This window comes from Tigriopus californicus, unplaced genomic scaffold (assembly GCF_007210705.1).
Source record: "Tigriopus californicus strain San Diego unplaced genomic scaffold, Tcal_SD_v2.1 Contig180, whole genome shotgun sequence".
Lineage (NCBI taxonomy): Eukaryota > Metazoa > Arthropoda > Copepoda > Harpacticoida > Harpacticidae > Tigriopus > Tigriopus californicus.
The window spans coordinates 383-13,817 of NW_026738626.1; the positions used below are offsets into that span (position 1 = coordinate 383).

A 13,435-nucleotide genomic window follows, 5' to 3' on the forward strand; every position below is an offset into this window, starting at 1 on the left:
GTGGTCGCGTGGCTGCTTAAGGTAAGACACTTTTGTTCTTTAGCTTCATTTCTTCCTATCTCTAGTAGTTTAGTCATATATCTTTTATTTTTATGCTCATGTCGTATTTCACTTTTTCGTCTGTCAATATTATTATCGCAATCTAGTTATTTCATGTAGTTTTGGCTTAAGGAGTAGTTCATTTTGTTTTTATGTTTGGTTTGTTCATTTCATGTACTTGTAAATGTAGTTGATTCTTCTAGTTGTTACAATCAGTTTAGTTTCCTATTTTTCAATAACAAAATTGGGTTCTTAGAACCTTCTTTTGTTCGATTCCATTCCATTGATGTTAGCTTGTTCCTGTAGTCGAGTTGGTGTTTGTTGGCTGAGGCTATCTAGTTGGTCAGCAGTAGGTCAGTCAGCGTACCGTCGAACGACTCTTATTTCTTCCCCTCTGTTGATAGCCACCTAGCGACAGAATTCACCTGATAGACTCTTCTTCTTGTCTGTCCCCAGGGAGTACGTTCCCCTTGGTTTCCACCTAGCACGTGTGTTGTTTACCTGGCTCCACGACTGCGGTTCTCATTCCAACGCGCTGGTTTCTCTCTTTGGCTCTCTTGGCTCGTCTTCTCTTCTTCTTCTTCGTCTACTTTTTCATCTTTTATTTTCCGCTCGCTCATTTCTAACGTTTTCTCTTGAAACTGAAGGAAGCCTCCAGAATATTTGTCCATATTTTGTTCAGGTCTCAAGTATTTTCAATTAGGATCCCCTTAAATACCCTTGCTTTCAATAACCATGGAAGCTTTGTTGAAGGGACTTTCTGAAGGGCTAGGAATTGTCTTGAGTGGCTGGTTTTGGATGGGAAAAACTCCGTCCTCCATTAATAAACCTTTCATTATGGAAGCTTTGATAGCTTGGGTTGGTCACACCCAGCCACTACTTGACTGTGGGATGAACCAGTCAAGTGTAGGCAAAGGCAGGGACACAGGCACTGACACTCTTGATCTGATTCAACGCCCTTGTAGTCAAAGAGGTCATAGAGGTCAAAGAGAGCATAGTAGAGAATGCTATCGAAATATGCGATGTCCATAAAAACACAGAGATGCAAAAAGGCAGGCAAAGGGTGTAAACTGGCTCACCCAGAATGGTGTCCCAAACTTAGAGAGTTTGGCTTCTCAATTCAATGAGAAGGGCTGTTCCAAGCAGGGGTGTAGCTTTTTCCACCCATTTATGTGCATGAGATCTTTGAGGCACAAGGTATGCCTCAATTTCAAATGCACAAGGCCATCTCAGGGGCACTAGAGGAAGAGACAGCAGTTGTCTCAACTCTTTGTCAGGTCTCTCAACAGACTTACCCACCCCTTTCCTCTCTCCTTCCATATTTCCTCCCTTGTTTCCTCCCCTCTCTACAACCTCACCCTCAATTCCTTTAACCTCTCTTCTGCCCAAACTTTGTAGCCCTAAGCCCCCTCTGGTCGCCATGAGCCCACGCCATCTTTTAGATCGTATGCTCAGGTGGCGGCCAGAGTTCCTTCTCCCTCTTCTTCTCCCCTTTTACCCTCTCTCAAAGGTTCTCTTATCCTCCACCTAAGGTTAGTTTTGTCCAAAAACAGGATTTTTTTAGGTTAGAGAGCCTAGTCAAAGATTTGATAGCTGTAGTCCATCGAAGGCTATCTGCCCATAAAAGGGCTTTATTTGAATGTGCATTGTCTTATTTCCAAAAAAGATAGCACAAAGATCAAGGTTCTTGAGGAACTAGCTTTAGATAGGCAGGTCTCGTTCATTCCATGACAGAAACCTGGCTTCGACCAGGGGTCTTAGATGAAGAGCTGGCCATGGTTGGTTTCAATTTAGTTCGATGTGATAGAGTACGCCTGAAATCCCATTTTTCCGCATGGGGGCGTATGTCTATATGTTAGAAATGACCTGCACACTAGTCATGTAAATGTCTAATGGAGAAGTAAGAGGTCTTAGTTTGCCATCTTCAAGGTCTTGATTTGTCCATTGTGACAATATATAGGCCCCCTCTTGTTCAGTAAGCTCTTCTTGTCAGCTCTCAAATTCATAGGAAATGAGTTGGACCAGTCAGCTTGCGCAAAGGTTTCTTTGTAGGGGACTTCAATTTTCCGGCTAGCGTGTAGAGTGGGAGGCTAGTCCAGACGGGTAATATTCCCATTTCGAAATCGACATCTCAGTCGTTCGAAAAGCTGGAAGAATTCGCGATCTTGCGCAATTTTCTCCCAATGTTGGTGTAGCCACCAGAGCAAATAGCGTTCTTGACTTGTTTTTTTCCAATGACCCTGATCTGATCCAGTAATGTCCAGTGACACCGTCTAATCTGTCAGATCATCATGTTCTCGAGATAGGGTCGACCATTACTCAAAAGCCGGCGTGCTCTAGAGTAAGACGCGCCAAAAAAGGTCGGTCTGGCTAAGTTCAAATTCAAAGATGAACATTGGCCGTTGATTATTGAAAGGTTAGGGGAGCTTGATCTTATTTCAATGCTGAAAAAGGAATCGTCCATAGATGTAGCCCTAGACAAAATGATTCTAGTTTTTGAGGACGTCTGTTCCAGTCTAGCAATCTCTGAATGTGTTTCACAGGGCGGGGCACATTCTAAAATTCCGAAGTATAGGAAGAATTTGTTCAAAAAGAGTGCAAACTAGCAAAAAGGCTCCAGAGCACTTTGAATCCAGTAGTTGTGGCTAGCCTTCAAAGAAAGTTGGATTTAATCCAAGGTAGAATTAAGGCCTCCATTGAGACAGATCAGTTGAACAAGGAAAGTAGAGTTGTTCAAGCGGTGGAGGTCAAATCCGAAGGCGTTTTTCTCTTATGCAAACTCTAAGAAAAGATCAAACACCCCGTAGGGCCTTTTGAGGTCGATGGGGAAGCAATAGACAATGTAGGGACTATGGCCAACATACTTGGAGATAGTTCTCTAGTGTGTTTTCAACTCCACTGAGTTTAGGAGCAACAGTCCATTGCTCTATTGATGAGTTTGTTGGGACTGGCAAGGCTTGTCAAGCTGAGCATTTAGATGATCTTGTAGTCACAGATCAGGATGCTTTAGAGGCTATCAGGGACTTGAGACTCTCGAGCTCCCCTGGCCGCGCATGGCCTGATGGAGTGACATCTCAGTTTCTGATGAGATGCTCACAGGTTCTTGCTCCTGTTTTCTCGTACTTGATGCGTTGCATCTTGGGACCAGGGCAAGTTCCCCTCTTCTCTGAAGGTAGCTCATGTTGTTCCAATTTTCAAAGGGGAGAGTAAGTCACTCCCAGTAACTACAGCGCAATTTCTCTCACTTCGAATATTGCGAAGGTGTTTGAGAAGATCATGAAGTTCAAACTTGTTGAATTTCTTGATATACATGAAGTCCTTCCTCCTAGCCAGCATGGGTTCCGAGCACATTTTAGCACGGTTACCCAACTGATTGAGCATATAGAGCAGGTTATTGAGGGACTAGAGAGCCATGAATCAGTCGAAGTAGTTTATCTCGACTTTGCCAAGGCTTTGACAAGGTAGATCATGGCCTTTTATGTAACAGGCTCCATGAATTGGGATCAAGAAAGGTTCTCAATTGGCTAAGAAGTTTCATTTGTGGTAGGAACAATTAGTTAAGGTTGAGGGATCGCTTATGGACATACATGATGTCAAGTCTGGTGTCCCTCAGGGCTCCATTTTGGTCCTCTCCTTTTCATTATCTTCATTGCTCCGCTTCAGAAGCTTGGTAGTAGTAATGTCAGTATCTCTTCTTATGCTGATGATACAAAATTGGTAGTTGGTAGGAATGGTCAGGATTCCGGTTGTCTTGCAAAGGTCCTAGAGACCTTGGGTTGCTGCGAGTAACATGGCCTTGAATGGCATGAAATTCCGCTCAATGACCTTTGGGTCAACGCCATTAGACACTCCACTATTAGATGATGACGGATAGAGACATTGAGCAGGTCTCATCCATGAAGGATTTAGGTGTAGTCCTCCAGGATAATGGAAAGTTCGATGAGCATATTCAGTTGAAGTTGGTAAGGCTTTTCAAATAGTGGTTGGATATATCCGACGTTTAAGTCCAGAGATAGTGTCACGATGCTAACTCTGTACAAGTCGATTGTTCAGCCGCATCTTGAATATGCCTCTCCCATTTGGGCTCCAATTAGTTCAGCAGGTTTGCAAAAGCTCGAGCAGGTCCAAAGATGTTTTACCAGGAACATTGAAGACATGAGAGAGCTCTTGTATTGGGAGAGGTTAGAAAGGTTGGGATTGTACAGTATTCAGAGAAGGTACGAAAGGTATCTGATTTTGTACGTTTTCAAAAGCATTCATGAGCTTTGTCCCAACCCAGGATTTAGGGTCAATTCTAGTGACCGTAGAGGCTTAACGTGCGTTTTGAGAGCACCTTCAAGCCCTCGAGAATCCAGGCTAGTTAAAACAATGAAGTCCAACTCTCTTCTTTCTCGGGCTCCTTCATTGTTCAATTTGCTGCCCTCAAATATTCGTAGGGTTTATGTAGGGGTTGATCCAGTAGCAAAATTTCAGTCAGACTTGGACAAGTTTTTGACTAAAATTCCGGATCAACCTTATATTCAAGGATTAGCCAGATCAGCCAACTCCAATTCGTTGATCGATCAAATAATATATATAAAATAAGTCAAGTAAAATAAATAATCTTCTCGTCTTGAACTGCTGGGATTCCAATCCCGGTAGCGGTAAGGAAGTCCGCAAAAAAAAAAAAAAAAAACCCTCAACCTCCTCTCCTTTGTTTTTCTTCTCCTCGCCCTCCTCCTCCTGCTCCTCCTGCTGCTGCTCCTCCTCCTCCTTAGTTGTCTCGGTTGTCTCCCTCAAATCCGTCCATGGACGACTCCTCGGGATGGCAGTGGAAGACTCCAGCATCATTCTTCAACGCTCTACCCAACAAAGGCTCATTGGGGAAAGACTGTCGCATTTGAGAACATAACTTCCTGCACACAAGTTGAGCTCTTGTGCACTAAGAGTGCGTTGATCAATTTTATAGCTCAATCAAAGGTCTGTATCAAAAGCAATGCAGTCTTGAAACTCAATACAACCTGGGCACCAAATGATTGACTATTAGCACCATGTTGGTAAGACCTTATCAACGTGGTGCTCAGTCAGTCAATTTGAGTTTATGTCAATTAGGTTGTTGATTTTTTTGTGGATGATGTCAAAACGGGCAAAGTGATAAAAAATTGCGCTGCAGAATGACTCCACTTTCCACTCTCAACGTCAACTAAAAGCCAGGCAGAATTGTTTGATTTGCACATTAGTTTTTAGTCACCAAAGGCAGATACATTTATTGGGTTTTAATTTATCAATGTTGCATTGAGACATTTGTCATCGGTAGGGATATACCTTACCTGTGCATGTAAAATGCACATGATGATAAACGGTTATGATCTTATGATTAAAATCGTCGCCTTGTCCTGGTTTCGCAGCCGTGGAGAAGTGCACTCATCTGACCAATGACCCCCTCCTCTCTGAATCAATCCCTCAAGATTGATGTATAAAAACGTTCCTATTGATGCCTTCTAACTGTTGATGTCAATGTCCATGGTATGTTGATAGTAATTTTGTAGGTTCTTGCATGATCTAGCTGGCCAAGTATCTCATAATAGTATATTGATGTGACTTATGGAACCACTGAAATGAAGGAATGAAATGGTTAGGCAATTCGTATGTTTAACAGCACTCATGTTTGTTTTGGGTTGGACTAACTCAAGCCAGTTTGGCAAAACAGTGCAATGGATAAGGAGGTCTTTTGTCGGCGCTGGTTTTGACAACCATTGATTTGCTATATTGGTATCCATGTATAACTTGCTTAGTAGATCTAGAGGCACCCAACGTGGGTGGGTGGGTCACCATGTTTGTTGACCAATTTCATGGCCAGACCCTCTGTATTGGGCAAGTTTTTTTTCCTGTTCTTAAGGATGTAATGTCCCATTGACCAGTCAACTTGGCAGCATGATTGCTCTGGTATAACCGTCAATCATGTAAACATTGAATTTGTATGTATGCATTTGAAATAGCAGCTGTTACAAAGTGATCCATGGGATAGTTGCCATGAAGGTAAAAGTTGTTTTGATTCATGGCAACTCAACATGAAAAATGTAAAGCTGATTAAAACTTAAGTTGGGTTTACAATGTGCGCATCCATCAGACGCTCCATGATCCTTGACATATTCGGTAGATGGCGCTGCACATGTAGGCCATCAAAACGTATGTTTTTATCTGTTTTAGCCCCTTTGTGAGGGAAATGTCATTGAAGGTCCAAGAGATTGACCTATCAAAGAGAATTCTGGCAACAAATCTAATTTTGGGCCTAATTTTGGGCTTTTTGCTTGTTTTTGCACGAGGATGAGAAAGTGACTAGAGAAGAGATTGTTATTTGGATAAGAGTGAACACATTTCACTCTACTCACTAAGATCATACTTCACAGGATCATTTCTGTAGTATGTTCGATGAATTTCCTGTCTGAAATTCAAAGACACTTCAAACCATGAGGATGAGGTACAGTTCCACCATCAGAGCGTGAAGGGGTTCAAGATACCCTCGGGTGAACTTGAACATTGATGATCGCTTGTTACTCCTCGGAGTAACATGTGGTGTTGGAACTATCTGAGTGGCACAGAGCCGTTTTTTTCATGTTACATCACCTTCAAAAGCAGCCCTTTGCGTTGAATTGAAAAAGTGATATCAAACTAGCTCGGGATGAAGCACATGTCTGCGAAGAGAGTTACGGGGGTGGGGCGTTCCATTGTCTGAAAATGACACGCCACTACTTCTCCAAGAGTAACATATTCCCAAAGAAATACGTCCAAGCATAGGAAAACGCCTCTCCCACCGCATGCTGGGTCAGTCTTCTGAAATACAACTTGATGGCAACTTATGCCTGCGTGTGTTGTGGGGCCACTGCCCCCCAAAAGTGGGATCCACAAATTTATGACACTGCCGAAAAACTATCCCAATGTTCTGACTGTGTTGGAAAATGATACTAAAGCTTGCCTCCTGCACGTGGAATGAGACAAAGGCTGACATTGTGCAATTGCTTCAAAGCAATAAGCAAGAATGTCATCATCTCCCTCTTTCATCTCTTCCATCATGCATTTACAAGGTCTACTCATATACCCTCTTTTTTTTCATCCATGTGTATTCAACGTGTTCTAGTCATTTCCTGTGTGACATCACAATCTTAATGAGCTCTTTTACCGTGGTGATCATTTTTTTCCACCCCATCTTGTATCCTTTTGTCTTAACAACTACTTTTATCCCATTTAATCCTGGATGGCATGACCATAAGTTGCAGTAAATACTTATTATTCAGCAAAAGGAGAGTATTTCTTAACAAAAATGGGGTTTTGGGCTTGAGATAGTTTCTTTGCATGAGAAGAAGAAAGCTGTGAAAAATACCTAAGTGGCCACATTTCTGAAGATCTTTAGTAGTGTAGAGCTATAGTAGCAAAACAGGGCATCCTCATGTACATACATCATTTGAGACCGAGTGGCCAATTTCATACTAAGCAAGGAAGAGGTGCATAATGCAAGTAACAAAATGCTCTGTATTGTGATCTAGTAGAAACAGGAAAAAGGAAATCTCTCCCATCCCATCTGGGGGTCGAACCCAGGACCTTTGGATTAGAAGTCCAACGCGCTATCCACTGCGCTAATGGGACAATTGTGTAAATGGGTAATTTGAATTTCAATCATAAGCTTTTAATCTNCCTGCTGACTCGCATTGAGGTGCCTTTCCTTGTTCCACCAAAAGTAGGGTCGTGGACGCACAGATCTAATTTTGCTTCAAGTATTTAGGAAGCCACCTGAACTTTTTGAAAAGTCCATGACATAAAATCTTGTTGAACAGACATATGCTTACATACAGTTTGAATAGGCCTTTCCTGAGATTTTTTGAAATCTTAAGGATGAAAAATAACACTCAAACTCGATGACAACATCTCCTTTTTCTAGCTCAAGTGTGATTGGCCTGTCTACCTGTCAGTTCCCAAGAAAGCTCCAAAGAGTTGCCCTAAACTTTTTCAAATAGAGGATTAATCTGACGCCAAGAGAATGTTTCTAACTGTAAGCATGTTCTAGTGGACATTGGATCCTCCTCCAAAGATTTTTTGAGGCAAGCTCGTCAACGTATTCTAAAGCATGTTTTTGTTGTCAAAAACAACTTCCAATCTGCCTTCAACCGACTACACATTCGCTTTGAAAGTTTTTGTCACAAACAACCCATTCGCCATGCGAGCAGCTAGCCCCCAACGGCTTTATTTTTACTGAAGGGTAGCACACACAATCTAAGAAGAAGGAGCACTTGGATAATAAAAGTTTAAGCCATTGTTTGTAGGGGCGAATGGACCTTGCACTAATGGCTAACTAACTCTTGGCAAGAAGTGGAGTCATTGGATCAAAGAAAAAAAGCGTGAGACCTGGGGTTACCTATTTATATTTTCAATTGTATCTGACATTGCTAGCGGCAAGTCGGAAACCAGTTAGTTATCTACCATTATTATAAAAAAGATTGCCGACATCCTTACTGCTGCTTGGAATACAGAATTGGCTGCAGTTCAAGATGAAAAAGAAACTATGTACTTGTTTGTTCATATACTATCTGATCTCCTATTGGGACTTGCATCTTGTGCAAGCTGTTTTTGTTTGTGTGTACCGGAAACTCCAGTGATAAAGTTTTGGCCAGTCTATTTTGTTTTTTAGAGCCAGTGCCAGAGAAAGTAATATTCAATTGAACGAGTCAAGTCAAGTTGGGAGCACTACGGTGTGTGGGGTACACACAAACAAAGACAGCTAACGCAACATGCAAGTCCCAATTGAGTTGGTGGATCTGGCTGGCCTTTGAATAAATGTAAGTAGGGTTGATGTGAAATTTTGATCAGACACTTGTCCAAGTCTATTTTAAAAGATGTTGCTGGAACAATGACTACATACTTGGTACAAACGCTTGAGGGTAACAAATTGAACAATGAAGGAGCCCGAGAAAACAGGAAGGAGGACTTTATTGTTCAAACAAACCGTTATTCTTGAGGGCTTGAAGGTGCTCTCAGAACGCACGTTAAGCGTAAATGGTCACCATAATTGACTGAAACGCAAAGCTCATGAATACTTTTGACAACATACACTAGGAAATACCTTTCCTACCTCTTTGAATGTTGTGCAAGGCCAACCTTTCTGGTCTCTTCCAATATGAGACCTATCTTTCATTCCTGCACTGTTTCTAGTACGATATTTTTGGGCCTTTTGACCTTTTGTAAACCTGCTGAACTAATTTGAGCCCAAATAGGCAAAGCATATTCAAGAGGTGGCTGTCGAATGGACTTTTGCACAGTTTGCATCACAATATTATCTTTGGTCTTAAACGTCTGCTGTATCCAAGCAAATTCTTGTAATGCTTTATCTACCTTCAACTGGATATGCTTATCCAACTTTCCATTATGCTATGATTTCCATTATACTGGCCCTAAATCATTTATGGGCAAACAGGGATTGGAACTCGCTAGCTTTGGAAAACTTGGAGCTGGTGTAGCCGAGCGGTCTAAGAGGCAGCGTTAACAAGGCAAGAATCCTCTCCCTAGGTGTCGTGGGTTCAAACCCCGGCGCCGGAAGTAACCCTTTTGAGTTCAGTCCCGTCTTTTGTAGAGAGCAGTCGCAACATTTTGTTGTTCCTGATCCCTTCAAACGGCCGGTCTGAGTGTGTTGTGTTGTGTAAGTGGTCGCGTGGCTGCTTAAGGTAAGACACTTTTGTTCTTTAGCTTTCATTTCTTCTATCTCTAGTAGTTTAGTCATATATCTTTTATTTTTATGCTCATGTCGTATTTCTTTTTTTCGTCTGTCAATATTTTTTATCGCAATTCTAGGTTATTTCATGTAGTTTTGGCTTAAGGAGTAGTTCATTTTGTTTTTATTGTTTGGTTTGTTCATTTCATGTACTTGTAAATGTAGTTGATTCTTCTAGTTGTTTTACAATCAGTTTAGTTTCTATTTTAATACAAAATTGGGTTCTAGAACCTTCTTTTTTCGATTCCATTCCCTTGATGTTAGCTTGTTCTGTAGTCGAGTTGGTGTTTGTTGGCTGAGGCTATCTAGTTGGTCAGCCAAGAGTAGGTCATCGTAGTGCACGACTCTTATTTCTTCCCCTCTGTTGATAGCCCCAACCTAGCGAAGTCACCTATCCTCTTCTTCTTGTCTGTCCCCAGGGAGTACGTTCCTCCTTGTTTCCACCTAGCACGTGTGTTGTTTACCTGCTCCACAGCTGGTCATTCACACGGCTGGTTTCTCTCTTTGGCTCTCTTGCTCTGTCTTCTTTTCTTCTTCTTGTCTACTTTTTCATCTTTTATTTTCGCTCGCTCATTTCTAGGGTTTTTCTCTTGAAACTGAAGGAATCCTCCAGAATATTTGTCCATATTTTGTTCAGGTCTCAAGTATTTTCAATTAGGATCCCTTAAATACCCTTGCTTTCAATAACCATGGAAGCTTTGTTGAAGGGACTTTCTGAAGGGGCTAGGAATTGTCTTGAGCTGGTTTTGGATGGGAAAACTCCGTCCTCCATTAATAAACCTTTCATTATGGAAGCTTTGATAGCTTGGGTTGGTCACACCCAGCCACTATCTGACTGTGGGATGAACCAGTCAAGTGTAGGCAAAAGGGACACAGGCACTGACACTCTTGATCTGATTCAAACGCCCTTGTAGTCAAAGAGGTCATAGAGGTCAAAGAGAGCATAGTAGAGAATGCTATCAAAATATGCGATGTCCATAAACGACAGAGATGCAAAAGGCAGGCAAAGGGTGTAAACTGGCTCACCCAGAATGGTGTCTCCAAACTTAGAGAGTTTCGCCTTCTCAAATTCAATGAGAAGGGCTGTTCCAGCAGGGGTGTAGCTTTTTCCACCCATTTATGTGCATGAGATCTTTGAGGCACAAGGTATGCCTCAATTTCAAATGCACAAAGGCCCATCTCAGGGGCACTAGGAGGAAGAGACAGCAGTTGTCTCAACCTCTTTGTCAGGTCTCTCAACAGACTTACCCCACCCCTTTCCTCTCTCCTTCCATATTTCCCTCCCCTTGTTCTCCTCCCTCTCCTACAACCTCACCCTCAATTCCTTTAACCTCTCTTTCTGCCCAAACTTTGTAGCCCTAAGCCCCCCTCTGGTCGCCATGAGCCCCACGCATCTTTTAGATCGTATGCTCAGGTGGCGGGCAGAGTTCCTTCTCCCTCTTCTTCTCCCCTTTTACCCTCTCCTCAAAGGTTCTCTTATCCTCCACCTAAGGTTAGTTTTGTCCAAAAAACAGGATTTTTTAAGGTTAGAGAGCCTAGTCAAAGATTGTATAGCTGTAGTCCATCGAAGGGCTATCTGCCCATAAAGGGCTTTATTTGAATGTGCATTGTCTTATTTCCAAAAAGATAGCACAAAGATCAAGGTTCTTGAGGAACTAGCTTTAGATAGGCAGGTCTCGTTCATTTCCATGACAGAAAACCTGGCTTCGACCAGGGTCTTAGATGAAGAGCTGGCCATTGGTTGGTTTCAATTTAGTTCGATGTGATAGAGTACGCCCTGACAATCCCATTTTTCCGCATGGGGGCGTATGTCTATATGTTAGAAATGACTGCACACTAGTCATGTAAAAATGTCTAATGGAGAATTAGAGGTCTTAGTTTGGCCATCTTCAAGGTCTTGATTTGTCCATTGTGACAATATATAGGCCCCCCTCTTGTTCAGTAAGCTCGTTCTTGTCAGCTCTCAAATTCATAGGAAATGAGTTGGACCACGTCAGCTTGCGCAGAAGGTTTTCTTTGTAGGAGACTTCAATTTTCCGGCTAGCGTTGGTAGAGTGGGAGGCTAGTCCAGACGGTTAATTCCCATTTCGAAATCGACATCTCAGTCGTTCGAAAAGCTGGAAGAATTCGCGATCTTGCGCAATTTCCCCAACATGTTGTGTTAGCCACCAGAGCAAATAGCGTTCTTGACTTGTTTTTTTCCAATGACCTGATCTGATCCAGTATGTCCATGTGACACTAGTAATCTGTCAGATCATCATGTTCTCGAGATAGGGTCGACCATTACTCAAAAGCCGGCGGTGCTCTAAGAGTAAGCCGGCCAAAAGGTCGGTCTGGCTAAGTTCAAATTCAAAGATGAACATTGCCGTTGATTATTGAAAGGTTAGGGGAGCTTGATCTTATTTCAATGCTGAAAAAGGAATCGTCCATAGATGTAGCCCTAGAACAAATGATTCTAGTTTTTGAGGACGTCTGTTCCAGTCTAGCAATCTCTGAATGTGTTTCACAGGGCGGGGCACATTCTAAAATTCCGAAGTATAGGAAGAATTTGTTCAAAAAGAGTTGCAAACTAGCAAAAAAGGCTCCAGAGCACTTTGAAATCCAGTAGTTGTGGCTAGCCTTCAAAGAAAGTTGGATTTAATCCAAGGTAGAATTAAGGCCTCCATTGAGACAGATTCAGTTGAACAAGGAAAGTAGAGTTGTTTCAAAGCGGTGAGGTCAAAATCCGAAGGCGTTTTTTTCTCTTATGCAAACTCTAAGAGAAAGATCAAAACACCCCGTAGGGCCTTTTGAGGTCGATGGGGAAGCCATAGACAATGTAGGGACTATGGCCAAACATACTTGGAGATCAGTTCTCTAGTGTGTTTTCAACTCCACTGAGTTTAGGAGCAACAGTCCATTGCTCTATTGATGAGTTTGTTGGGACTGGCAAGGCTTGTCAAGCTGAGCATTTAGATGATCTTGTAGTCACAGATCAGGATGCTTTAGAGGCTATCAGGGACTTGAGACTCTCGAGCTCCCTCTGGCCCGATGGAGTGACATCTCAGTTTCTGATGAGATGCTCACAGGTTCTTGCTCCTGTTTTCTCGTACTTGATGCGTTGCATCTTGGACCAGGGCAAGTTCCCCTCTTCTCTGAAGTAGCTCATGTTGTTCCAATTTTCAAAGGGGAGATAAGTCACTCCCCAGTAACTACAGGCCAATTTCTCTCACTTCGAATATTGCGAAGGTGTTTGAGAAGATCATGAAGTTCAAACTTGTTGAATTTCTTGATATACATGAAGTCCTTCCTCCCTAGCCAGCATGGGTTCCGAGCACATTTTAGCACGTTACCCAACTGATTGAGCATATAGAGCAGGTTATTGAGGGACTAGAGAGCCATGAATCAGTCGAAGTAGTTTATCTCGACTTTGCCAAGGCCTTTGACAAGGTAGATCATGGCCTTTTTAGTTAACAGGCTCCATGAGATTGGGATCCAAGGAAAGGTTCTCATTGGCTAAGAAGTTTCATTTGTGGTAGGAAACAATTAGTTAAGGTTGAGGGATCGCTTAGTGACATACATGATGTCAAGTCTGGTGTCCCTCAGGGCTCCATTTTGGGTCCTCTCCTTTTCATTATCTTCATTGCTCCGGGCTTCAGAAGCTTGGTAGTAGTAATG

General features: G+C 42.4%; 2 non-coding genes across 2 annotated transcripts; one reads left to right on the plus strand and one right to left on the minus strand.

The window, feature by feature from the left end:
* Positions 1-6,411: 6,411 nt before the first annotated feature.
* LOC131892536 (small nucleolar RNA U3) lies at positions 6,412-6,616 on the plus strand. The gene has a single exon (XR_009374574.1). It is a non-coding gene; the product is annotated as a small nucleolar RNA U3 (small nucleolar RNA).
* Positions 6,617-7,589: 973 nt separating this feature from the next.
* Trnar-ucu (transfer RNA arginine (anticodon UCU)) lies at positions 7,590-7,662 on the minus strand. The gene has a single exon. It is a non-coding gene; the product is annotated as a tRNA-Arg (tRNA).
* Between the last annotated feature and the right edge of the window lie 5,773 nt (positions 7,663-13,435).